Source organism: Ahaetulla prasina, chromosome 1 (genome assembly GCF_028640845.1).
Source record: "Ahaetulla prasina isolate Xishuangbanna chromosome 1, ASM2864084v1, whole genome shotgun sequence".
In the NCBI taxonomy this organism is placed as follows: domain Eukaryota; kingdom Metazoa; phylum Chordata; class Lepidosauria; order Squamata; family Colubridae; genus Ahaetulla; species Ahaetulla prasina.
This window is the reverse complement of record NC_080539.1, coordinates 205,505,165-205,515,212: the sequence shown is the minus strand read 5'-3', so window position 1 is coordinate 205,515,212 and position 10,048 is coordinate 205,505,165. Positions and strand designations below refer to the sequence as shown.

Here is a 10,048-nt window from a genome sequence, read left to right as displayed (position 1 = left end):
TTAATAATTCTTAAGCCGTTGGTTAGTATTTGAATTATTAAGTTTCCACCAGTCTTAGATTGCAAACCTAACTATAGATTACCCACCCAAAATAATAATAGCTCTGAAAATAAACCCCATTAGGAAGCTGCGGTTCTGCTGGGGCGGTGACGCAACGCGGGCATTCAAGCAAGGCCAAACTTTAAAACCATCCCCCTGCAAAGGGGGGGAGGGAGCTGAATGAGACCCCCATTCTACATCTCCCTCGGGGAAGAGGAGCCCACGCCAATGCCTCTCCCCAGAAGCTGGCCGTCCTTGCAACCTCGCTGCTCCTCTAAACTAAAGTCACCCAGGCGCTTAGGGGCTGCGGCACTGCCGCCTCTCCCTTGCCCGGCTGCCAAGCGCTTTCCTTCGAAGCGGCTCGCCTTCTGTTCCAGGCAAGGGCCGCCGAGCCAGGAGGAGCAGCCGCCGCCGCCCCCGGCCTCGCGCTGCCCACGCCAGGATCTGCGTCACGCGGCCGCGAGTGGGAGGGAGGAGCAGGAGCGCGGAGCAGGCGGGGAGCAAGAACGGAATCTCCCCATGTGACGGCGCGGGAGGGGGCCGTGGATGCGCAGGCAGAGAAGAGAAGGCGGCGGCGGCGGTGGTGGCGGCGGCGGCGGCAGCGGTGGAGGAGGAGGCGGAGGCTGCTGCTCCTGCTCCCGCCGCCGCCAGAGCGGCAGCCATTCCCGCGCTTCAGGCTTGCGGGTCAGAGCGGAGCCTGAGAGGCGGCGGAAGCAGCACACCCACTGATGGAAAGGGAAAAGCTTGGCCGCAGGCGAGAGGGACTTCGGCCGTAACTTCTGCCCAAGAGCCTCTCCGGCTAAGACAAGAGCCGGACGGTCAGGCGGAACAGTGGCGGCGGCTGCGAGGACGTCCTCCTGGAGACAAGTAAGTAAGGACGGGAACTCTCACCTTGTGGTTGGCGATCGCACGGGAGTTTCCGGGCGGAGCGGCGGCTTCGCTTCGCTTCAACTCCGAAGGCGTGGGGCGGCGCAGTCCGGAGGCTCCGCGGCGCGCCCTTTTGCGCCGCGTGCGCTTTTCTCGCTTTGCCGAATCGTTGCCTTCGCGTGCCTTTCAGAGGCTCCGGCACCGTCTTAAAACCCAGAATGCGTTCTGGATCGTTGCGTGCGCTGGAGCTTTCGGCTTGCGAAACAAGCATTGTAGGACGGGGGGGGCGGGCGGGAAGCGGAGCTCTTTTTAAGCCAAACTGCGTTCTGTCCTTGCAAGTTGCTGGGAGTAGTGACATTGCTGCCAGTGGGTTTATTTAATACTCTACTCCGGAAGAAATAGTATGAAAATAGCAGGTCTCGTTTTTCAGTCGCGATCCTTACTTTTATACTAAACATCGTGTTGATCGCGGGAGCTTGGAATAGGGGTGTGTGTGCTTAGGGTTTTTAAACTGGAACTGCGGTCTTTAATTCGGCGTCTCGTCCCGCAGCCCGATCTGCGCGGCTTGCAAACTTGCGCGCGGGCTTCAAACTCGCTCCGAAAGTCAACGGCTGGTTAAAAATGCACGAAGCAGCTTGGGCGGCAGGTAAGATGAAACAGTTCTAGATAAACACGCACGGGTAACATGCACAGGTAACATCCGTGCGAAGTTCGTTGAGCCGTGCTCTAGTGTTCATCGGAAGCGAAATTGACTGGGACAGCGGCCTGTCTGAAACGAGGCCGCAATTCCTCTACGCATTTACCTGGGATCAAGTAACAGGGGGGCTAGCGGGGCTTCCTTCTAAGTTAAATAGATGTACAGGCAGAGTTGCGTTTGTAAGAGGAGGGGGGGAAAAGGGCGAACGGAATATAGAAGCGCCCTGCCTCTTTTTCGCCTAGCAGCCTGTTTTCACCACTCCCGCGCTGCAGTTGGTTCCTGCCGCTGTAGATTGCCGGAAGGAGAGCGAGGATGCGTGTGTGGGTGGGTGGCGTGTGGATAATTCCCAGAGAAATCCAGTGCAAAAAAGGGTGAGGGCGTGGGCGGAAAGTACTGAAACATCCTTGTATTGTCTTCACTAAAAGTTGGGAGAGATGGTATACAACCCATACATTGCAAAAGAAGCGATGCTTTACCACATTATGTAAATAGGTATAGATAAGGGTGTGCTTGTCTGTGATCGCAGTAAACAGTTGATTAGAAATGGATAGCTAATCTTAGTTAGTTGCCGATGGGATTAACATTTGTTTTAATAATAATTTGTTTGAACATCTTCAGAATTAGGAAACTTACGTTTATATATATATATATGTTTATATATATATATAGATAGATAGATAGATAGATAGATAGATAGATAGATATATATATATATATATATATATATATATATATATATATATATATATATATATATATATATATATATATAGATATATATATATGTTTGTTTTCTGAGGTTTTCACGGGTGTTTGTATATAGGTCTTTGGTTGTTCGGGTTTCCTCCCGTGTAAAATTGGAAGTGTCTTGGCGACGTTTCGACGAAGTCTCATTCGTCATCTTCAGGCTTCAGCTTCATGCTTCTGGGAGCAATGTGTGATCGCAGCTGTTTCTTCCTTTTAACTGCTAGTGGGGGTTTGAACTGATTGGGTGGGAGCTTGGCTGTGCTCTGATTGGATGGGGGTTTTTCTGTGCTCCGATTGGCTGGGGGTGTGTCCTGTGTTGGTGGGGGCTTGGTTGTGCTCAGTCTAGTCTGTGCTGCAGGGGTTTTTGAGCTGGTGAGCTGCATAGCTGTTGTTTGGCTTTGTGGTCGTGCTACATCTTCATAGTGGGTGTCAGTCTGCTGCATGAATGGATTGGAGTTTTAATAATAATTTGTTTGAACATCTTCAGAATTAGGAAACTTACGTTTATATATATATATATATGTTTATATATATATATATATATATATATATATATATATATATATATGTTTATATATATATATATATATATATATATTTGTTTTCTGAGGTTTTCACGGGTGTTTGTATGTAGGTCTTTGGTTATTTGGGTTTCTCCGCGTAAAATTGGAAGTGTCTTGGCGGCGTTTCGGCGAAGTCTCATTCGTCATCTTCAGGCTTCAGCTTCAGGCTTCAGTGAAGCACGAAGCTGAAGCCTGAAGATGACAAATGAGACTTCGTCGAAACATCGCCAAGACACTTCCAATTTTACACGGGAGAAAACCCGAATAACCAAAGACCTACACACACACACACACACACACACACATTTTATTTTATTTTATTTTATTTATTTTGTCACAACAATATATGTAGGAATCATACAAAAGATTATATAGTATATAAACATATATGGGTAAATATAAGGAGGTATAAGCATATATATAGAAAGAAGAAAAGAAAAACAATAGGACAGGAACGGTAGGCACGTTTGTGCGCTTATGCTTATGCTTATGCTTATGCACGCCCCTATATATATATGAACATCTTTAATTTAGTGTATATATATATATATATATATATATAGAAATATATATAGAAATATATATAAAAAAGAACATCTTTAATTTAGTTTTAAAACTTCAGTTCCACTGTCAGTATGGTACTTGGACATGTTTCAATAGGCATATGCTTGAAGTCAAAACCAACATAAAATGCTTCCTTGAGAAGATTCTGATTCCCCCCGTCCCTTAAATATCTGGGGACATAGCACAACCAAAAGTGTGAGAGAAAATGGTATACACAGTTCAACTTTTCAATTTAGGAGGTCTTATTTACAGTCTATGAATACTTTTGAGTATTTGAAATATTTAAGATAGGAGGAACTCTTGGATATATTACCAAATTACATGCATAGTCTTTTATTTGAAGAAATTGGTAGATAATGGATATTTGAGCTGTATGTGCACATTCAGGCACAAATATAGAAATATTATTACTGTATTCTGCTACAAAAATAATATTGCAAAAATATGCAATATACAAAAACTATAATACAATCTTGGTACAGTTGAAACAGTATAATTAATTTTAAAGATCTCTGTAGAATTGTCAGTAAATCTTAAAATTGCCACATCCTCTTCTCTCTTCATATTGATTTCATTTGTTGAAAGAATAAACAGTTGTCCAAAGCATAGTCATTTTAAAAAGACCTTTTGGAGACATGCACTTGCTGAAATCAATATTTTTGGAAAGTTCTCTTGGGAGATAATTACTCTTTTAATGAAGATGAGAGGTCTGAGCTTGTGCCAGGGTAGTAAAGCTAAATGGCTGTGGGAAAATATTACTGTACTTTTCTTTGCATCTTTTTCTTTTGAAATAGGTTTAGCTCATTTTATGGAGAAATTATTCATTTCTATGGAACGTCATTGGTATTGGATGGGGAAAGCCAGTAGGGTTATTCATTATTAAAGCTTGGAATTTGTTCCCATTTATGTGGTAAAACCAAGAAATATTTACTGATATTTGATACCTCTGTAATCAAGTGGAATCTTACCACCGCAGTCCTAACCACTTATAGAAAAATCTGTGTCACTTAAACTATTGCTGTTAAGTTTTGCTTGATATCTTCCATATAACTGAAGTTTCCTAATTAAAGAGGGAGAAGCGAGCCAAATTAAAATGGAAGTGCAATTTTAATTTGTCAACTAACACCTGTACAGATCTGGGGGGCGGGGGGGGGAGAGATACAAAATATTTATCTGTTTTGTTTCCTTCCCTTTCCCTCTGTCCTCAGTCATTCCTATTATAGATGAATCAGAGGAGAAGCTGATCTGAAACATCAGGAACATCTTAACCATGCAAAAGATTTGCTGCTAGAACACATTGAAGACTGATGCTTTAATGTTAGCTTCTTTTTGTGGAGTTTGGGGTCAGACTTTACCTTTTGAAAGAAAGAAAAATGTCCTTTCAGTGGTATTTTCTTTCTGCACTTTGATGGCAAATTTTCTAGCATTTCAAACAGCATCTCTTGCCACCACGAAAGACTTAATGTACATTCATCCCACTGTTAGCAACCCACACCAAGAGTTCTCCTTTATAATTCGCCCACATGAGCCACATCACAGCATAAACTCCTCCTCTCTCCAATTTTCACACACAACATGCAAGTACCTTTATTTCCCACAGTCATCTTTGGCTGAAAGAATCGTTACTATTTTTTTAAAAAAATGGTCATGTTAGAGGTCTTGAGAAAGGATTGGTGGGAGGATCTCTTCATTTGATAACACCAAGTGTTTCTACCGCTATTGGTTAGATAGCACCTACCTGTCTTTCTGCAACATCTACAGCAGTGGTCACCAACCAATGGTCCGTGGACCACTGGTGGTCTGTGAGAAAATTTTGGTGGTCCACAGAAAAATTATTTGCATTTTTTATATTGCACTAAATACTATTTTTCTTTTTAAAAAATTCGTATTAGTGGTCCACAGGATTTAAAATTATGAATTTAGTGGTCCCTGAGTCTGAAAAGTTGGTGGGCTAGGATCTACAGAACCTGGGAAGTTTCCACTTAACTCTTAACTTTGGAATAGCCACTCTTAGGACAGTACTGTCAGAATGTTACTATAGCATGCGTGTTATTTTGTTTCATTAATATTTGGCTTGTAAGGTAGTTTAGAAGCACCTGATTGATCTTTGCACTTGACAGTCTGATTTAGACTAATTATTTTAGATTTTTATTTTTGCTGTTGACTCTCAAAATCAGTAGAATGACAACAAAATTAACGGCAAAATGGAAGTCATAAAAAAGTCATACAAATTGGGCAGAAGTGGCGCCTGATATGTATCTTTTCATCTGGAGGAAACTACTAAAAATATCTCAAAGACTTGTTCTTTCTGTGTGTATATGAGAGAGAGAGAGAGATTTTTCAAAAGACTGATTTTACAGTAAGATAAGCATGCAGAGTTTGTCACTTAGTGTCTCTAAGAGTTCAAGCATTTTTTTAAAAGGTGGGTTACAGGAGTATAAAATGGTGTTTGAGGTCCTGTGAGTGTATAACTAATAAAGGAGGTGAAGGTTTTGGGTTGGGTTTTTTTTTTTTTTGGCCTATTCTTATAACTCAGGGAATGTTCAGAAGAGCTGCAAGGGTTTTTATCTATGCCTCTTATGTTACAGCTTTTCCTGGATCCATCCTACCTTTATTCTACAAGATTGTCTTAAACGGGGAAGCCTGGAGTGCAGACTTTTGCATGTGGTCCATTATGAGGAATTTGGGAATCTGTATAATGGTTTTCAGTGCCAGACGAAATCTTTATGCCTAGAAATTTAAATGTAATTGCCGTCTTTTGGATCAGCAGAAACTGTTCAGCATCAGGACAGCAGCTAGATAGGAGCCTGTTGCTCTTTTGAATGTGCTTTTTCCCTTCATGTAGAAATGTGTGAAAAGAATTTGGATGACAGCTAATTCACACATACATGTAAGATACTTGATTGTTGATTATCAGTGAATCCTGTCATTGTCTTTGGTTGACAGGGTGTTGCTCTTGAGACAAAAGTGTAGGTCTACTGAGCTGGTAGGTTTCTTTCAAGCACTTTGCAGTTTAGAGCACAACTGTAGAATAACGCTTGGATTCAGATAATCAGTGCTTTTGTGCTTCTGAGCAGGCGATGAGTGGTTCACCATGGGGTTTCCACTGTGAGGCCTATATCTGACAAAAATGACGCCATGCACAATCTTCAGTGCAGCTATCAATAGTTATGCGAGGCATTTTAGCATAGCTTCTTCCTTGGTGTTTTGGGAGTTCCATCTGCTCTGAGTCAGCCACTGGTAGAGATTTGATTCCCAGGTCCTGGCGTGACACAGCTTGACATTCTTGGAGTCATTCCTCCCCACTTATACCTTCTTTTCTTCCCATCAAGAAACTTTGGGCAAATCACTGAGGTAGGCTGTGGCGTCATGAAATGAGTAGATGATTACTTGATTGTTGAATAAGAAAAGTGGACCCTTGGTGGTTAATCATATCTTCTAAGGGCATCTGATCAATTCTTTCCCCCATTTAAAATTCTGAATTGGAACAACAGTTTAGCTTTGGATTTATTTGCCCCAAAATGTATTGCTAAAAGTGCAGGCCTGAATCTAGAAAAGAACAGAACAGCAACTCTACAATGCATGTGACTCTTGCAGTGCAATACCCGCAGTTATTATGAGGTCCACAACACACCTCTGTTGTATCTGCTGGACTCCCAAATTAGTAGAAATTAAATTTAAAGTAAGAGCTTATTTCAAATCCAGCAGCCCTCATTTAACGTGAATGTCTGAATGAATGAGCTGTAGTTATGAACAGTCCTCACAGTTTTGGTCATCACAGTGTCTCTATAATCATGGCCAGCAATTCTGATGTCATGATGAGCTGTAGTCACATGATCATAATTTTCGATACTCCCTGCTGGTTTCTTATAAGCAACATCCATGGGAAAGCCTGCAGAAAGTTGGAAGTCCCAGTCACATGCAGACCTTGCTTAACTATGTGTGTGGTCCTCACTTAACTTTGGCAACTAGGACTGCTGGAACCGCCATTGCTGAGCAGTGTGGTCACGTGATATTACAACTGCATTGCTTAGAGTGGCAATTCCCGTCCCAGTTGCCATCACAAACCAATGACTACCTATAGACCAAATTTCATGAGATAAGCAAATGTGATTTGATTTATTTTTAAAACGCTCACCATCTTTCAAAACCATCATCTATTAGTTAGCATGATTAGGAGCTGAGATCAGTTAGAGTTGAGCACTCTGGCGTACTGATTAAGATAACTGGTTTGGGAGTGGGACAATTCTTGAGCATGCTACTTCACTAGATAATGTTGACTCAGTCACTCTCTCAGCCAACCTATGTCATAGCACTATGGGTATGAGGCTAATTGAGAGAACTTTGAGCTCCAATAAGAAATGCAGATTATAACTGTAATTTTAAAAAGGAATTAAATAAAGATGATATAAATTATTTAATTTATGCTGCGGATCAAATTTAACACAGTGTTATAGGTAGTCCTCAAGTTACGGACACAATTGAGCCCCAAATTTCTGTTGCTACGTGAAATATTTGTTAAGTGAGTTTTACCTCATTTCTTGACCTTTCTTGCTACAATTTTTAAGTGAATCACTGCAGTTATTAAGTTAATAACACAGTTGCTAATGGTTAAGTGAATCTGGCTTCCCCATTGACTTTGCTTGTCAGAAGGTCACAATCATCAGTCAGTTGCCAATCATTTGAATTTTGAACATGTGACCATGGGGATCCTGCAATGGTTGTAAGTGTGAAAAATGGCATTTTCTGTGCTGTTGTAACTTTGAACCATCACTAAACGAGCTGTAGTAAGTTGAAGACAACCTGTATCTTTGATCAGAAAATCATAAATTTGCTTCAGTTTGAGAAACACCATTCAGTCTACTTAGAATTTGAACAGACTCATGTAGGTTTGTATATTTGATCATTTTCAAAATTCCATTGACTTCAGCAGAAAAATTACAGATGCTTACATTGCTCTCATTTGCACTATTTTTTCTTCTGAATCTAAATAATCTACCTTTTCATGCACTTTTATTGACAGTGAGCAATAGAAAAAAGCCAGAATATTCCCCTAATTTATTCACTTCTTTATAAAACCTTCAGCCAAGAGATACATACAGATATTGTTGCACACTTTTAAGAATACATCTGTAACAAGCCAAGTTTTCCCTTCTGTAGTTGGGTTGTTAAACTTGTCTTGTGTAAAGAAAGAACAGAATCAAACAGGGACATGAAAGAGGAACAGGGGGTGATATTGCATTAAGTCTGATGTAAAAGGCCTTAGGTTTGACCAGATTTTAGCCTCCACCTTAATTCATATTTGTAAAGGAGGATCCATGAAGGTGGATGACAGTTCTTTCTAGCACTGGAACATATGTAATGAGACATTTTGATCCATTTTAAATGAATGTCTGCACAAAACTAAATTTGCTCTAATGATAAAGTTCTCCAGGTTACTATAACTTTAATATTATGTACCATTAATAAAAGTCCTCTGTATTAGATTATTTCTGTTTACAAAATGCAGGGATAAGTGTTAGAATAGAATAGAATAGAATAGAATAGAATAGAATAGAATAGAATAGAATAGAATAGAATAGAATAGAACTCAACTCAACTCAACTCAACTCAACTCAACTCAACTCAACTCAATTCTTTATTGGCCATGTGTGATTGGACACACAAGGAATTTGTCTTGGTGCATATGCTCTCAGTACATTAAAGAAAAGATTCGTTCATCAAGAATCATAATAGTCATAGGGTACAAATAAGCAATCAAATCATATTAGAAAACAGTCAATATAAATCGTAAAGATACAAGCAACAAAATTACAGTTATGCAGTCACAAGTGGGAGGAGATGGGTGATAGGAACGATGAGAAGATTAATAGTAATAGTAATACAGACTTAGTGAATAGTTTGACAGTATTGAGGGAATTATTTGTTTAGCAGAGTGATGGCGTTCGGGGAAAAACTGTTCTTGTGTCTAGTTGTTCTGGTGTGCAGTGCTCTATAGTGTCATTTTGAGGTTAGGAGTTGAAACAGTTTATGTCCAGGATGCGAGGGGTCTAAATATTTCCACAGCCCTCTTTTTGGCTCATGCATTATACAGGTCCTCAGTGGAAGGCAGGTTGATAGCAATTGTTTTTTTTCTGCAGTTCTAATTATCCTCTGAAGTCTGTGTCTGTCTTATTGGGATGCAGAACCAAACCAGACAGTTATAGAGGTGCAGATAACAGACTCAGTAATTCCTCTGTAGTACTGTATCAGTAGCTTCTTGGGCAGTTTGAGCTTTCTGAGTTTGCACAGAAAGAACATTCTTTGTTGTGCTTTTTTGATGACGCTTCTGATGTTAGGTGTCCATTTTAGATCTTGCGATATGGTAGAACCTAGAAATTTGAAGGTTTCTACTGTTAATACTGTGTTGTCTAGTATTGTAAGAGGTGGAAGTATGGAAAGGTTTCTCCTAAAGTCTACCACCATTTCTACAGTTTTGAATGTGTTCAGTTCCAGATTGTTCTGATCGCACCACGAGGCAATTGTTCAATGTCCCGTCTATGCAGATTCATCATTATCTCGAATGAGTCTG

At 40.6% G+C, this 10,048-nt stretch overlaps 1 protein-coding gene across 3 annotated transcripts in view; it reads left to right on the top strand.

Annotated features, from left to right (window-relative positions):
- The first annotated feature begins 612 nt into the window (after nt 1–612).
- NAB1 (NGFI-A binding protein 1) overlaps nt 613–10,048 on the top strand; it is a 67,078-nt gene continuing 57,642 nt past the window's right edge. For all 3 annotated transcript variants that reach the window (XM_058188569.1, XM_058188559.1, XM_058188549.1), the window contains exon 1: nt 613–906. The gene's annotated coding sequence lies outside the window, so the exon portion shown is untranslated. The remainder of the gene's footprint in view (nt 907–10,048) is intronic.